Raw genomic sequence first — 17,894 nt, forward strand, 5'->3', positions numbered from 1 at the left:
ATGGGGGAGGGGAGAACAGAGGGCACCACCAAAATATCAAGCCCTTGTGGAAACGAGGGCGCTAGGGTCAATCCTAAACTGTGATAGCGTGGGGGTTGAAGATGATCTGCAGCAGCAGTGGCTTCAGAATCTGCTATGGGCTGCACTCTGGGGTGCACTCAGTGTCCTGGGACACTGGAGCTGGTCAGACAGTAGAACCAGGCCCCAGAACTGGTAGGGTGTCAGGGGTGTTTCACATGGGCACAGAGACACCTGCTGAACCCATGACGGTACCCCCAAGCAGCAGAGGCTCAGGTCCTCTGTGGGCACTGCAGGCAAGAGGGGACAGGGAATGGGAAGGGTGACATCAGCAGGTTGAATACCCCCTATGCGCACTGCAGGGTCAACTTGGACCATGGGGCCATGAAAAGGCTTTAATCTCCCCCCCACCATACCGCATAGCTGACTGTGGTTTAGAGCTGAGGAGGGGAAGAAGCAGAGGAAAAAAACTGCCATGACAGCCTGGGGAATCCCTGGAGCTGGAGAGGGAATCCATGTTAAAGACAGCTTGGGGCTCGCCTCTCTGCCATGGATTTTGATCCTGAGCAGGGTGGGGTTAACACTCAGCATTACTGAAATATTACTCTCCCTATATGACATTGTTTACACTGCCACTGTTTCTATAGGGAGGGCTCATCTTCTCCCATTTCCCCAGACTCACTGGGAAGTAGGAGAAGTCAGCTTTCTTTTTGTTCCCCAGTACTGCTTTAGCATCTTTCCACTTCCCCCAACCCTCTCTTTCCCTTCCTTTGAAGCCCATATCATCTGCTTCTACCACCAACTCGAGATACTAGTCACAACCATCTACCTCTTCCCCAGGCCCGCATCCAACTTATTGAGCCTTTTTTATCCCTTTCTAATAATAATGGTATTTGTTAAGTGCTTACTATGTGCTAAGCACTGTTCTAAGCACTGGGATAGATACACTGGGGAGAAGCAATGTGGATAGTGGAAAGAGCCCAGGCTTGGGAGTCGGAGGTCATGGGTTCGAATCCCAGATCTGCCACTTGTCAGCTGTGTGACTGTGGGCAAGTCACTTAACTTCTCTGTGCCTCAGTTACCTCATCTGTATAGTGGGGATTAACTGTGAGCCTCACATGAGACAACCTAATTACCCTGTATCGACCCCAGCGCTTAGAACAGTGATCTGCACATAGTAAACACAACAAATACCAACATTATTATTATCATTGTTACAAGGTTAATAGGTTGTCCCATGTGGGGCTCACAGTCTTAATCCCCATTTTGCAGATGAAGTAACTGAGGCACAGAGAGGTTAAGTGACTTGCCCAAAGCCACACAGCAGAAAAGTGGTGCAACAGGGCATAGAACCCACAACCTCTGACTCCCAAGCCCGCACACTTTCCACTAAGCCATGCTGCTTCTCTGCTTCCTCAAATTCCTTTTTTCTTCTCTATCCCAATATTGATCTTCAGATACTTAAATATCCATAGGGATGTTAGGAAGCAGTTTTGCTTAGTGGAATGAGCATGGGCTGGAGAGTCAGAGGACATGGGTTCCAATCCCAGCTCTGCCATTTGTCTGCTGTGTGACCTTGGACAAGCCACTTAACTTCTCTGTGCCTGTTTTTTGACTCCACCCAGTTTTCTCAGGTTATCATGATCCATTTAGCCTCCATACCCAAATTACTTTCCTTTGACAACAAAATGTATGCCATCAACACCACATTCTCTACTGAAATCAACTCATTTGCTCCCCTAACCCTTTACTGATCTCATACCAGTAACACTCAGTGCTCCATCACTTCCACAATCTGCATCCTTCACGCCTTTATCTTTCCTCCCAAACCCTGTACTCTCCCTGACTTCCCTGTCACTGTGGACAGCATGACCATCCTTCCCATCTCACAGGCCTGCAAGCTCGGTGTCATCCTTGATTCTGCTCTCTCATTCACCCCACACATCCAATCCATCACCAACACCTGCCAGTCTCACCTTCACAATATCGCCAAGATCCGCCCTTTCCTCTCCATTCAAACTGCTACTGTACTGGTACAAGCTCTCATAATATCTGGACTGGATTATTGTGTTAACCTCCTCTCTGATCTCCCTTTCTCCTATCTCTCCCCACTCCAATCTATTCTTCATTTCACTGCCTGGATCATCTTCCTACAGACATGCTCTGGGCATGTCACTCCCCTCCTCAAAATCCTCCAGTGGTTGCCTATCAACCTTTGCACGAAACAAAAACTCCTCACTCTTGGCTTCAAAGCTCTCCATCACCTTGCCCCCTCCTACCTCACCTCCTGTCTCTCTTTCTACTGCTCACTCCATACACTCCACTCCTCTGCCGCTCACCTCCTCACGGTCCCTCATTCATGCCTGTCCCTCTGTCGACCCCTGACCCACGTCCTACAGCTGTCCTGGAATGTCCTCCCTCCTCACATCTGCCAAACTCTCTTCCCCTCTTCACAGCCCTACTGAGAGCTCACCTCCTTCAGGTGGCCTTCCCAGACTGAGCCCCCCCCTTCTCTCTGCCCCTCCTTCCCTCTTCCTTCCCCCCTCCCACCCTCTGCTCTTCCCCTGAGCACTGTGCATATTTGTGTATATTATTTATTACTCTATTCATTTTGTTAATGATGTGTATATATCTATGATTCTATTTATCTTGATGATGTCTGCGCCAGACTACTTGTTTTGTTTTCTTCTGTTTTGCTTCGTTGTCTGTCTCTTCTGTTTAGACTGTGAGCCCACTATTGGGCAGGAATTGGCTCCATCTGTTTGCCGTATTGTACATTCCAAGTGCTTAGTACAGTGCCCTCCACATAGTAAGCACTCAATAAATATGATTGAATGAATGAATTAATGAATACTAAGCACTTGGAAAGTACAATTCTGCAATAGAGACAATCCCAGCCCACGCTGTGCTTACAGTCTAGAAGGGGGGAGACAGACATCAGAACATGCAAACAGGCATCCAAACTGCTATCACATTAATCCAAGCACTTACCCCATCCTGCTTTGATTACTACTACAACAGCCTCCTTGATGATGTCTCTACTTCCTGTCACTCCCCAGTCCAGTCTGTCCATGCTTCCTTCAGCTGCTTGGGTTTTGTACAAAAGCATTCATTCCACATTTTCCCACTCCTGAAGCATCTCCAGTGGTTGCCCATCCACTTGCAAATTAAACAGAAACTTCTTACTATTTGCTTTAAAGTACTCAATCACTTTTCTCCCTCCTACTTTATCTAACTCTTTTCCTACTAATGCCACACTTTGCTCCTCAATGCCAACCTCCTCAGTGTACCTCAATCCCTTCTACCACTGCAGACCTCTTTCCCACATCTTGCCTCTGGTCTTGAGCTTTCTCCCTCTTCACATCCAACATATGCTCCTTTTGCCCACCTTCAAAACCTTATTAAAGCACGTTTCCTTCAAAAGGTCTTTTCCAACTAAGCCCTCATTTCCTCTTTTCCCCCTTCTTTCTGTGTCACCTGTGCACTTGGATTTGAATCCTTCAAACAGCCCTCTTTAGCCTCAGAGCACTTAATATGCTTATTTTATATGGAACCTATCTTATTTATCTTATATAAATATGTCTGTCACCCCCTCTATAATGTAAGCTCATTGTGGGCTGGTAACACGTCTATTAACTCTGCTGTGTTGCACTCTCCCAAGCACTTAGTACAGTGCTCTGCACAAAGTAAGTGTTCAATAAATTAGATAGATTGTCTGAAAGGATTTGTTACCATAAATTTGTACTTTGTAAGTTATTAAACAAATTTGGATAGCCTGAAATATTTATCTAAGTTCTGACCACATTTTTCTATGGTGAGGCTGGCCTAGTCAGAGCCCAAGGATTCCCAGTCTGATCCATTTCCACCATTAGTAGAGTAAAGCAGGGGATGTCTAGTTGGCCTGGTCCTTCTTAATGTATTCTATGCAGCACTGCTGCAAGATTCAACAAGAGACCTTGCAAATGTTAGAACTTGCTTCTGTAACTCTGGGAAACTTTTCTAACTCAACAGACTGTGAACTTTTGGCCATCAAGACTTTCTTGTTACCAATAACAAAAATAACTAAGCTATTTATTAAGCACTTACTATGTGCTAAGTGCAGCAATTTGGAGTGCAGTATGCTGCTTTTCTAAATCAGGTAGGTATGTATGGGCAGATATTAAATCTAAAAGGTGATATGCGAACATGTACCAGGGAAGCCATAGACACAACCAAAAATGTCTATTGGCAACCAAGAACTAATGCTTTCCTTTCCTCTTCAGTCTTTTTGGGCAACTATATTAGCTCTTTCTTCTTCCTTTTGCATCACCCTGCTTCTGCCCCTGTTCTTAATAAATCTCCTACAGTCTTCACATTTATAAGGACCATAAATCTTTTCCATATCCCCAAACACTGTGATTTCTAACCCTGATATATATAATTCTCCAGGCAACTGGTTCTACATTACAATATGTAGTCCTAAACATATAAAATGTATTTTCCCTTCAAGTGTCCTTCACCTTTCACATTAGAGAAATGTGTGACCATTAGAACTCTGAACTACAGAATAAAGATTGGAAATCAACTGTCTAAATCTCCAGTGAAGGAATCATTAAGCTGAAAATCTACATTTTAACTATATCAGTGGATTCAGGCTAAGTTTTAACCTGAAATATGGGTGAACTTTAGCTAGATTTTAGTCACTGGAAAAATTCTGCTACTTCAAAATGTCTTTCTCCTGCTCTTGCAGCAAAGTAGTGGAAAATTCATTGTCTTTAGAACAGTGCAATGGTGTAAATTTATTCAGGCATTTATCAAGAGAAGTCTGTGGAAGGAGATTCTTCAGAGATTTAGCAATGAGATAAAGGTAAATTTCTGACTGTACCACCCCAAGAGAGAGATAGCCATCTGGATCTTCTCTTTTGTCTACTGTATCAGGAGCCTACTTGTGTCTTCAGATGTGTGACATTAACAGAAATATTTATGGGAAAGAGTTTAACGTTAATTATGCTGTAGGTTCATAATAATCATACTAGTTAATTAAGCCTGCTTTATTGTTACTTTTCAAAGATACCAATTTTTTTGTTTAGTCTTTGTTCAATCACCCCACTCAGTTTCCATAGTACAACTGCATTTCTGTTCACTTATTGTTAAAACATCTTCCATAGCAAATTTCTACTCTCCAACTCTGCACCCATTTTTTTGACAACTATTTTTAAAGTTATTAGAAGGGCCTATACCCTCACTGTAAAACTAGAACAATCAGAGATATTCTGGGTTGCTGGAGGCAAATATTCAGATGAGGTTGAAAAGCATTTTAGGGGAAACTTGACATTGCAACTTGTAGGAAATATGCCTGTTTTGAAAATTCTATTTTTTTCCAAAACTGGATGTAACCTTAGTACAAAGAAGTTAAAATCCAGATCCCAGATGACCCAGCTTCCATTATTCTGTGCTAAAACAATACAATGTAGTGACACATAAAACATCTTCCTTGTTTACTGAACACTTCAAAGTATTGAAACACCCTTTTCTTTCAGCCCCAAAAGACTTTAAGAAGAAGAAAGACAGAGATGAAAATATTCTCTATTTTCTGAATTGGAGAGAAAATAAAAATATAACAATTCAAAATTATTTCAAAAGACATAAAAGGACAAAGTAATGTGATATTTTCTTTATGTGCTGTAGAACATAGGATGAGATTTCTCATAATTACATTTTTCTTGGGTGGTGATTTCACAATTCAACAATTGACTTCAGAATTAGTTGCAATCAGGACTGCTTTATTTCTTGTAAATTGGTCACACTTTATATTGTAGAATGGATGAAGTCAAAAATATAACATTGCATCCAGTTCAGTATATGTACAATAATTCTGGCCACTATTTTTATGTTTGTTTCCAGTACTCTTATGGCTTTATGTAATTGTATGTTCATATAGTAAACTGAAAAATCATTTGAGTAGAGAGAATACTTCCTCTTATTCATGTGTAATTTCTTACAATACTGCTTTGCAGAGATTTTATTCATTCAACATGTAATGCAAATAATGCAGTGTGATCTAGTGGAAAAAGCATGGCTTGGGAATCAAAGGATTTAGGTTGTAATCCCAGCTCTGCCACTTACCTGCTGTTTGATCTTGATGGAATTGCTTAAATTCTCAGTGCCTCAGTTTCCTCATCTGGAAAATAGGGATAAAATACCTGTTTCCCTTCTCTTGTAATGTGAACCATTTTCTTAAATGTAACCCCATATTCTTAAATTGTACCCCAGTGCTTAGTTCAGTGATTGGCACTTAACAAATACCTAAATGATGGTGGTGATGATGATGATGATCAAGAAGATGATACTAATGGGGGACTGCACATAAAAGGCATTACATGCCTCTGTTTATGGGGAATGTGACAGACATATAAAAATATCTCAATAATCAGCTACAAAGGGAAAAGTGAAGAAGGACAAATACTAGGCTAGAAAAAATATAAGTAGAGGGAAATGGGAGAAGTATAGGAGTAGCATAAAAAGGTGTTTTCTCTAAATAATAATAACAATAGTATTTCTTAAGCACTTACTATGTGGCAGGCACTGTACTAAGAGGTGTGATGGATACCAGCAAACTGGGTTAGACACAGGCCCTTTTCCTGTGTGGGGTTCACAGTCTCATTAGAGAAGCAGCGTGGTACAGTGGAAAGAGCGCGGGCTGGGGAGTCAGAGTTCATGGGTTTGAATCCCGGCTCCGCCACTTGCCAGCTGTGTGACTTTGGGAAAGTCACTTAACTTCTCTGTGCCTCAGTTACCCCATCTTTAAAATGGGGATTAAAACTGTGAGCCCCACGTGGGACAACCTGATTACCTTGTATCCCCCAGCGCTTAGAACAGTGCTTTGCACATAGTAAGCGCTTAACAAATACCACCATTTTTTTTTTTTATTTGAGGAAGCAGAATGGCTTAGCGGAAAGAGCACAGGCTTGGGAGTCAGAGGTCGTGGATTCCAATCCCGGCTCCACCACTTTTCTGCTGTGTGACTTTGGGCAAGTCACTCAACTTCTCTATACCACAGATACCTCCTCTGTAAAATGGGGATTCAGACTGTGAGCCCCTTATGGGACCAGCCTTATTACTTTTTGTCTACCCCAGCACTTAGAACAGTGCTTGGCACATAGTAAGTGCTTAACAAATATCATTATTATTATTATTATCATTTTACAGATGAGGTAATTGAGGCGTAAACAAGTTAAGTGACCTGCCTAAGGTCACACAGCAGATTAATAATAACAGTATTTATGAAGTAATAATAATAATAATGTTGGTATTTGTTAAGTGCTTACTATATGCAGAGCACTGTTCTAAACTCTGGGGTAGATACAGGGTCATGCGGTTGTCCCACGTAGGGGTCACATTTTGAAACCCCATTTTACAGATGAGGTAACTGAGGCACAGAGAAGTGAAGTGACTTGCCCACAGTCATACAGCTGACAAGTGGCAGAGTGGGATTCGAACCCATGACCTATGACTCCCTAGTACAGGCTCCTTCCACTGAGCCACACTGCTTCTCTAGTTTTAAGTCAATGGGATCAGTCATTGTCCCTTTCCTATACAGGGTTCACAATCCAAAAGGAAAGTGATGAGGAAGAGCAAATATTTTATCCTCATTTTACTGATGAGTTAATTGACAGAGAAGGTGGCAACTGAATGTCAATTTCATTCAAATGATGATTACATTGGTGAAAAAAAATCTATCATTATCATTCCTTGATGGAATGATGGAATATTTCCTGTTTACCCTTATGAAATGAAAGAATTGATGCTATATACTCATAAAGCATTAATTATAATACAGTGATACTAGATCTTATATCTTCCCAGCTGTACTCCCTTAAAAAATGTCCCTGTCTTAAAAAATTGTCAACCCAAACTGTGAATATGAGGTCCTGCTTATTGATCTAAATTGATTACAACACCAGTTTTAAAAATGAAGATTATTTAGCAAGAATCATGCAAGAATATATTTAAACATGGAAATAATCAAGCAAAAAGGTTGAAAGATGATATAATGAGAGGATGGTGGCCATCTGTTTTCCATTTCTCTTGTTGGGAGGATAAGAAGAATTGTTTAAAATGAATTCTGTTAAATGAATCTTCATTCGCACCAACTGAAATGTATTAGGCACTCATGTGGATGGTACCATTTTGAATAATAATCATCAAAAATGTTAGAGTAAGAGTTCTTTGAAATATGAATGGAGATGGAAAAATTCTACCACTGAATCAATCAGTCGATTTCTGTGGAATGCTCTACCTTCTACAAGGCACTTTGGATGAATTCACTATAATAAGAATGATGATTACTCTTGAACAGTTTGCAACCTCACATGTAAGAAAGATGCTAAAAGACTTTATGGACAAGTGGAAGAAAGAAAGTGTAAATGAAGGTGAATAAATACATTAATAGAATATGTACAAAAGTGACAGGTAGGTAGTTTTGAGTTCTGTGAAAGTCTAAGATTGTAGTTGAAATGATAAATCAATCAATCAATTGCTCAACCATGTATATATTGAGCACTTACTCTTGTGCAGGACACTATTAAATAAGAGCTACCATGTGGTTTAGTGGATAGAGCACTGGCTGCGAATCAGAAGGACCTGGGTTCTAATCCTGGCTCTGCCATGAGTCTGCTGGGTGACCTTGGGGAGTTCACTTCACTTCTCTGGGGCTCAGTTACTTCCTCTGTAAAATGGGGATTAAGAGTGTGAACCTCATGTGGGACAGGGACTGTGTCCAAACTGATGAACTTGTATCTACCTCAGAGCTCAGAACAGTGCTTGGCACATAGTAAGCATTTTACAAGTACCATAATTATTACTATGAGGGAAGCAGCGTGGCACAGCGGAAAGAGCCCGGGCTTGGGAGTCAGAGGTCATGGATTTGAATACCGGCTGTGCCACTTGTCAGAGACGGTGGCCAAGTCACTTAACTTCTCTGTGCCTCAGTTCCCTCATCTGTAAAATGGGGATGAAGACTATGAGCCTCACGTGTGACAACCTGATTACCTGGTAACTACTCCATTGCTTAGAACAGTGATCTGCACATAGTAAGCCCTTAACAAATAACATTATTATTAATAAGCAGACACTTTCTCTGGGATCAGGGAGTGACTGACTAACTCCCAGTTGACAAAGACCCAGGTTCGTACATTATTGCATTTCAAAAGCTGTCTGCCTTCTTATCTACTCTGCCCAACCCAGGCTATTTACTCCTATTCTCTGGCTGCTTCTCTCCCAAGCCTACTAGGACAGTCCAACCATCACCTCATGATTCCCCTGAAAACTAGACTTTTCACTCTCCTTGTCCCAGGGACAATTCAGCTATAGCCCCAGGGATCCCCTAATCACTAGCCTTTTCACACTCAAATGCCCAAGGACAATTCAACCATCTCCTCTAGGTATTACTGGATTTATAATAAGTTGCTATTGCTATCATTTATTAAGCTGTTACTGAAGTTGTTTACTTCACCCACCTGACCATGTCCCTTCAATTTCTGCCTCTCCTGTCAGCTCATCCCAGTCATCTCCACCTACCTCACCTCCCCAACTCAATTTCTCATTGTAGGTGATATCCAAATCTATATCTCCTGCCTTGATCTCTCTCCCTCTTTGCAGTCTCACATTTCCTCTTGCCTTTAAAACATCTCTATTTGGTTGTCCTCCCATAACCTCAAACTTAACATGTTGAAACAGAGCTCCTTATCTTCCCACCTAAACCCTGTGCTCTCCATGACTTTCCCATCACTGTAGGATGCATCCTGTCTCACAAGCCCATAACCTTGGTGTTATCCTTGACTTGTCTCTGTGATTCAACATTCATATTCAATCAATCAGTAAATCCTGTTGGTCCCACCTTCACAACATTGTTAAATTCCTCCCTTTCCTCTCCATCCAAATTGCTACCCCATTAATACTATCACTCATCCTATCCCACCTGGATACTGCATCAGCCTCCTTGCTGAACTCCCAGCCTCCTGACTTCCCACACACTGGTCCATACTTTGCTCTGCTCCCCAGATCATTTTTCTATAAAAACGTTCAGGACATGTCACCCCATTCCTCAAAAATCTCCAGTGGTTGCCTATTCCTTCATTCAGTAGTATTTATTGAGCACTTACTATGTGCAGAGCACTGTACTAAACACTTGGAATGTACAATCCGGGAACAGATAGAGACAATCCCTGCCCAATGACAGGTTCACAGTCTAAACGGGAGAGACAAACAGCAAAGCAAAACAGAACAAAACAAAAACAAGACAACATTATCAAGATAAGCAGAATCAAGGAGATATACACCTTATTAACAAAATAAATACCTATCCACCTCCATATCATACAAAAGCTCCTCACCATTGGCTTTAAAACACTCAACTACCTTGCCCCCTCATACTTAACCTTGTTTTTCTCCTTCTACAATCCTGCCTGCACACTTTCCTCCTCCAGTGCCCAGGCTAAACCCTTCTTTCCTCATCTCCCACTCCCTTCTGCAATGTCCTGAGTTGCACCCTTTGCTCTTTCCCACTCCAAGTCCCACAGTACTTACAAATATATCTGTATTTTTTTTTATTTATATTGATGTTTATTCTCCCCAACTCTAGACTGTAAGCTCATTGTGGGCAGGAAATGTGACTATTTATTGTTGTATTTTACTCTCCCAACTGCTTAACACAATGCTCTGCACAGAATAAATGCTCAATAAATATGACTGAATGAATGGAGGGGAAGACAGACATTTAATATTAATGAACAAGTGATTTTCAATATATAATTTAAAGATAGATACATGATGTTGGGGATGGGGGGGGCGAATATCAAATGACCAAAGGTTGAAATGCATAGCCAGGGAGAAGGAGAAATTAATTGGAGAAGGCCTCTGAGAAGGACTGTTTAGATGGAAGAGCTGTGACTTGCTGGACATAAAGGAGAGAGAACTTCATGAAGAGAAAGGAAGTGTTCAACAGGTCAATTATGAGAGTTACAATAGTGAGGCATAGTGAGTTTGACAGGAATGAATCTTGGCTCCACCACTTATCTGCTGTGTGACTCTGGGCAAGTCACTTCACTTCATCTGCCTCAGCTACCTCTTCTACAAAATGTAGATTAAGACCATGAGCCCCAGGTAGGACATGGACCGAGTCCAACCTAATCATCTTGAATTCATCCCAGTGCTTAGTATGGTGTCTGGCACACAGCAAGTGCTTAACAAATACCATAAATAAAAGAACAGCCTGATAAGTGATGTAATCAGTCAATCGATCAATCAATGGTATTTCTTGAGCACTTATTATGTGCAGTGCACTGTATTAAGGGCTTAGGAGAGGACAATAGAGTTGTAGTTAGAGAAGAAAGTGAGGGAGGAGAGAAAGAGTTATATCAAAAACTTGAAGGCAAATATTCAGCTTTTTCTCCTCTATTTCACTTTATTCTCTGACTACAACTATACTGTTCTCCTCTAAGCATTTAGTACAATGCTCTGCACATAGTAGAAATATCCTTTACTAAATCCTACCTTTTAACTCTAGAACCTTCTGGGGATGTAGTCAAGGATATTTATTTCTATTGCATGCTTCCAAAAAGGGGCTGACCGATGGTATTGCTGTCACCTGTGATTGGAAAATTAAGTGGAAGAGATTGAGGAGAGAATATAAGGACTTAAGTTTTAGACATATTGAGAAGTCCTGGGTTAATAGGAAATTTATGGTTATAGTGGAGGTGATAAGCTGGAGCAAGATACATTTGTGGATAAGATCTCCACCCAAGGAGCAAGTGTAAAGTTAACAAGATAACAGAATGCAGATTGGAGCCTTGCAGAATGGGAAAATAACTGTGGTATCTGTTAAGCACTAACTACGTACCAAGGATTGTATTAGCCACTGGGGTATATACACAATTAAGAAGTGATAGGCAGAGAAGAATCAACAAAAAGACTGGGAAGGAGAGTGTAGAGAGGAAAGAAGAGAAGGAGGAGAAAACTGTAGTAGCAGAACCAAGCAGTGATAATTCTTCTAGGAAAAGGGATTGATGCACGATGTTATAGACAGCAAAAGAATTAGATGAATTAGGACAGAATGTGTTACATTTGGCAAGGTGAATCTTGGAGAGAAAGTTCTCAGTTTAGTGAAGAGTCAGGAAATTAGATTGTACTGGGTAAAAGAAGGGAGTTGTAAAAGAGTAAATGGAGTCAAGGGTACATACAACCTTTTTGAGGAATAGGAGCAGGTTGAGGGATCCAGAGACTGTTTCATTATAGGGAATGTCAGTATGTTTTGAAGGAAGAGGGGAAAGAGTCATCAGGAAGCAAATAGGTAATCCTGGTTGTTCCACTGGCCTCCTGTATCTCCTTGGGCAAGTAGCATGGCTCAGTGGAAAGAGCCCGGGCTTGGGAGTCAGAGGTCATGGGTTCGAATCCCAGCTCTGCCACTTGGCAGCTGTGTGACTGTGGGCAAATCACTTCACTTCTCTGTGCTTCAGTGACCTCATCTGTAAAATGGGGATTAAAACTGTGAGCCCCATGTGGGACAACCTGATGACCCTGTATCTCCCCCAGCACTTAGAACAGTGCTCTTCACATAGTAAGCGCTTAACAAATACCAACATTATTAATTTCACTTCTTCATGCCTCAGTTTCCTCATCTTTAACTTGGGGACTAAATAGCTGTTTCCTTCCCTCTTAGACCGTGAACTCCATGTAGGACAGGAATTTTGCCTGACTGGTCAATGTGGCACATAGTAGGCACTTACAAATTCCATTGTTATTATTATCAGTTATTATTATTATCAATGATAATAATAAGAGTAATAAGTGATTGAAAATGGAAGTCAATGAGGGAAGAAGGGGATGAGATAAGGGACAAAAGTAAAGGTGGTAGATTTTGAAAGCAAGCAGGAGATCTCTGGAGACTGCAAAGGTGGAAGAGTGGATGTATGAAAGGATGGAGACAGTTGAAGACGTGAAAGAAAGGCCTGATGGTTTCAAATTTATCCACAAAGTGGTTGGAAAGGTCTTCAGGGAAATGAGAGTAGTGTGGGGAGGGGCTTTGGGGAGAATTTATGGTCTGGAATGATTGGTGCAATGGACATGGAAAAAAGTACTTTATAAAAAGAATAACTCTCAGGAGGAGGTCATACAGGCAAGTAAATGAAAGTAAATTAATATGAAAGGATACAACTATAAAGTTTTCGTAGTTATTGTATGGTGCTCTCTGAATGTATATAAAATTTTCATCAGTTCATAAGTTTTATTTAATACTTAAAAGATAAAGAATAAAAGTTGACTGAACAAAGTCATATGATATTGGAACCAAAACCTTTTACACACCCCTAAAGACATTATATGGTCCTATTGATGTCATCCCAGTACCTCTTAAGAGTGAAGACTTCTGAATTGTAAATCCTGAAGAGATGGCCAGAAATTTCAATATTGTCTTCACCTCAGCATCTCTTCTAATATTGAAAACGAAGTCCTAAGAAACTAACTAAATCTTACAACATGATAAGATATGACACTATTGGGGAAATCACCATAGCAGTTAGAGCCATGAAAAATAGCAAAGCAACCAGTTATGAAGGCAAACTACTGAGAGCTACAAGGTTGGATGGGATACGCTGCTTAAATAAGCAGCAGCATGAAAAGCAGCATGGCCTAGTGAGAAGCAGCATGGCCTACTAGATACAGCACGGGAGTCACTTGTCTGCTGTGTGACCTTGGGCAAGTCACTTCACTTTCCTCGGCCTCAATTACCTCAACTGTTAAATGGAGATTAAGACTGTGAGCTTCATGAGCAACAGGGACCATGTCTAACCCGATCAGTTTGTATCTACCCCAGTGCTTAGTGTAGTACTTGGCACATTGTATAAACACTCAACATATCCTGGCTACAACGCTTGTCAGCTATGTGACTTTGGGCAAGTCACTTAACTTCTCTGTGCCTCAGTTACCTCATTTATAAAATGGGAATTAAGACTGTGAGCCCCATGTGGGACAACCTGATGACCTTGTATCCCCCCCAGTGCTTAGAACAGTGCTTTGCACATAGTAAGTGCTTAACAAATGCCATCATTATTATTATCATTATATACAATGAAAAAATACATATGCAAGGTATTCCTTAACTAATAATAATAATAATAATAATAATAATAATAATTGTGGTATTTGTTAAGTGTTTACTATGTGCCAGGCACTGTACTAAGTGCTGGGGTAGATAAAAGGTAAAATCAGGTTGGACACAGTCACTGTCCCACATGGGACTCACAATCTTAATCCCCATTTTACAGATGAGGTAACTGAAGTACAAAGAAGTTAAGTGACTTGCCCAAAGGCAAACAGCAGAACAGTGACAGCAGACCAGGATTCAAACCCAGGTCCCTCTGACTCCCAGGTTCATGGTCAATGCACTAGGCCATGCTGCTTCTCTCATATAAAATACTCAGGAAATTATACAGAATCTTAAAGACACAATCCCCATCATAATCTTTAAGACTAAAGGCAAAAGGTCATACTGAAGTCATTACTGGGGCACCTCATCCCTCTCCACTAATAGCAGGCTTCTAGTCAGATGACTCTTGGATCAGCTACTAAAGAATCTCAACAAATAGTGCTGCCAGAACTGTAATTAGCTTCAGACATTGTGACACAGCAGACAAAATTTTTGCTGTTTATCAGATACGGGAAATAGTCAGTGCGATACCAAGACCTATATAAAGTTTCCTTAGGCGGAATGAAAATATTCGATACCATCAACGATTTTAGCAAGTTTGGCTTCCTTAAACAGTTTAATGCTCTGAGATTCTGCATTGATGGTATGACTGGCTGCATCAGAGCAAGACATGCCCATTCTGATCCACTTCCCATCAAAAATTGATTTGTCTATGGACATAGAATTTTCTGTCAAAATGCTAAATCTTCTTCAGATACAAGTGTTTTTTTTGGTGTGTTCCTCCTGGCATAACAGTTAATTGTGATGCATGAGGGGAGCTAACGCAGACCACAGGCCCAATTTACCTTCACTCTACCGTTTCTAAGTTCAAGAAATGGACAAAGTGGCAGAAAAAAAGCAAAGCAAAACAAAACAAAACAAGGGTCGAGAGAATTCCCAAACCTGGAGAGATTATAGTCAGATTTGGCTGGTAGTTGGGATGTGGGACAGAGTGAGAGGGAATTGAAGAAGCTCTCTTTAGTGTAACTTTTGAATTAGCACAGAGGGTAAATATCATTAACCAACCTAAACTGTGCAGTTCTTACTTCTATAAAAGTACTTTTACTTTTACTTAATTTTTACTTCCATAGGGAAGCAACATATTCTAGTAGAAAGAGCACAAGGCTGGAATTCAGAGGACCTGGGTTCTAATCCTAACTCTGCCACATGTCTGTTGGGGGACCTTGGCAAGTCACTTAGAAAAGCAGCATGGGCCTGGGAGTCAGAAGGACCTGGGTTCTAATCCTGTTTTTGTCACTTGTTTCCTGGGTGACCTTGGGCAAGTTACTTCACTTCTCTGGGCCTCAGTTACCTCACCCGTAAAATGGGTACTAAAACTGTGAATCCCGTGTGGGACAGGGACTGTGTCCAACCCAATTTGCCTGTATCCACTCAATGTTTAGTACAGTGCCTGGAACACAGTAAATGCTTAAAAAATACCACTATTATTATTATTATTATTAATAATTTCTCTCTGTATACCAGTGTCCTAATCTGAAAAATGGGGATTACATCCTATTCCCTTAACTTAATCTGTGAACCCCCTTTAGAGACAGACTGTCCAATCCAAATATCCTGTACCTACCTCAATACTTAGTACAGTGTTTGCTTAGCACACAAATACTATAAAAGATATTTCAATTTCTCACAAGTATCAATATATGAGATTTTTTAAAACAAACTACTAAGTGTGGAAGGATTTTAAAGTTTTAGGCTTGAAATTTCTTTGTGTCTTAATATTTTATCTTCATGTCCTGGAAGTTTTTACATCAACTACACTGCTGTTGTGAAATTTAAGTGCTACTCTGCTTGGCATTTTCCTGACAGAATGACTCCTGAGGGATTCATTGGGGAAATCCATTAGTACATTCACTGGTGTAAAACTTGCATGATGCTATAAATCTTTTAGGAAGTGACTACGGAAGATGTTTTTGTGAAGGTTATATGTGTAAGGTAAACTACATTACAGGAGCCTTCAACGTGAGCCTTGAACATTACACCTTCTGACATTTAATAAAATAGGGATCACAAAAAGTTACATCCTCAGAGGTCTTGTTATGCCATCAGAAGAAGGAACTGACTACTCATAACTGACTTTTATCTTTAAGCTACAAAGAAAACTTTATTTTCTAAATTATTTAGATAAAACTATTTTCCTGAAATTCCTGTCATTAACCCTCAGTTGGTTAGTCCAACAACATATATTCTTCTAAAGCTAGGTTTTTTCAGAGTAGATATATATACTACAAGAGTATATATATATATACACACACACACACACAAAGGAAATGGGTTACTGCTTCCAACTTGTATTTTGTCCTAACTTATTTTGATCAACTATTGAATGAGCTAAAATTGTAAGGAAACTTTTTTTTTGCTTATTCATTTGTTTTTGTGTTCAGTCATTCATTTACTTAATCACATATATATTGATCGCTTACTGTGTACAAAGCACTGTACTAAACACTTGGTACAGTGTACAGTTGTACAGTTGTACAGTGCAACAACAACTGTACAGTTGTACAGTGCACTAACAGAAATATTCTGTTCTGAAATATTCTAATATTCTAATACAGTGCAACAACTGTACAGTTGTACAGTGCAACAACAGAAATATTCCCTTCCCACAAGCATCTCAAAATCTAGAGGGAGAGACAGACATTAATGTAAATAAAAGAATAAATAAGTAAATTACAGATATGTATGTATGTGTTGTGGGGATAGGAAGGAGGATGGATGAAGGGAGCAAGTCTGGGTAATGCAGAAGGGAGTGGGAGAAAAGGAGAGAAGATCTTATGTGGGTCATAAACTATCAGTTCTGCCATTATGAATTTTTCCTTGTAAATTTTCAATTAAACCCTTATGAGGGGACAAGAAGGTTTTTCCAACAACATAGGGTTGGAAGAAATTGAAGCAGCATGGTTCAGTGGAATGAATATGGGACTGGGATTCAGGAAACCTGGGTTCTAACCCCACCTCCACCATTGCCAACTGTGTAATTTTGGTTAAGTCACTATGCCCCAGTTGTCTCATCTATTAAATGGAGATTGAATCCTGCCTCTTAAACTGGAAATCTCATGTGGGACAACTACTGTGTCTGATTATCATGTACCTATCCTAGGGTTTGGCTTATAGTGAGTGCTTAACAAATCCACCATTATTGTCTTGAAGAAATGTTTTGACATGTATATGCAGCCTAAAAATATAGATGAGTACTACAGCGTAGATTCATTTTCTAGAGGAGAAAGTAAGTCAGAATTTGATTCAACTTATTCTTGGTAAATCAGAATATACAAGAAAGTGAGTTTAGTGTGAGTTTTTTTGTCAGTTTTTTGGAAAGGCTAAGGCTAAGGCTAAACTCCATTGCAGTTTCTGTTGCTAAGTTCTGCGGCTGTGTCAGACTTCATATTCTCCTGGGACAGTAATATAATATGTCGAGAGCAAATAGAGATGCAGGAGCCAGCAAAAAATATCCCAAATGGCCTGGGAGTTCTTCCCTCCATCCGAGGCAGGCTGGCAGCCATGGGAAAGGGCATGGAAGGTGGAAAGGTGGTGCTGGACTGCAGAGTACCAGCAGCAATGCAGCACACTCCTACATCAAGTCTGGCATGGCTCAGAACAGGTGGCAGGTATGCCAGGGATTGCTTCCATGTTT

The sequence above is a fragment of the Ornithorhynchus anatinus genome, chromosome 2, assembly GCF_004115215.2.
Source record: "Ornithorhynchus anatinus isolate Pmale09 chromosome 2, mOrnAna1.pri.v4, whole genome shotgun sequence".
Taxonomy (NCBI): domain Eukaryota; kingdom Metazoa; phylum Chordata; class Mammalia; order Monotremata; family Ornithorhynchidae; genus Ornithorhynchus; species Ornithorhynchus anatinus.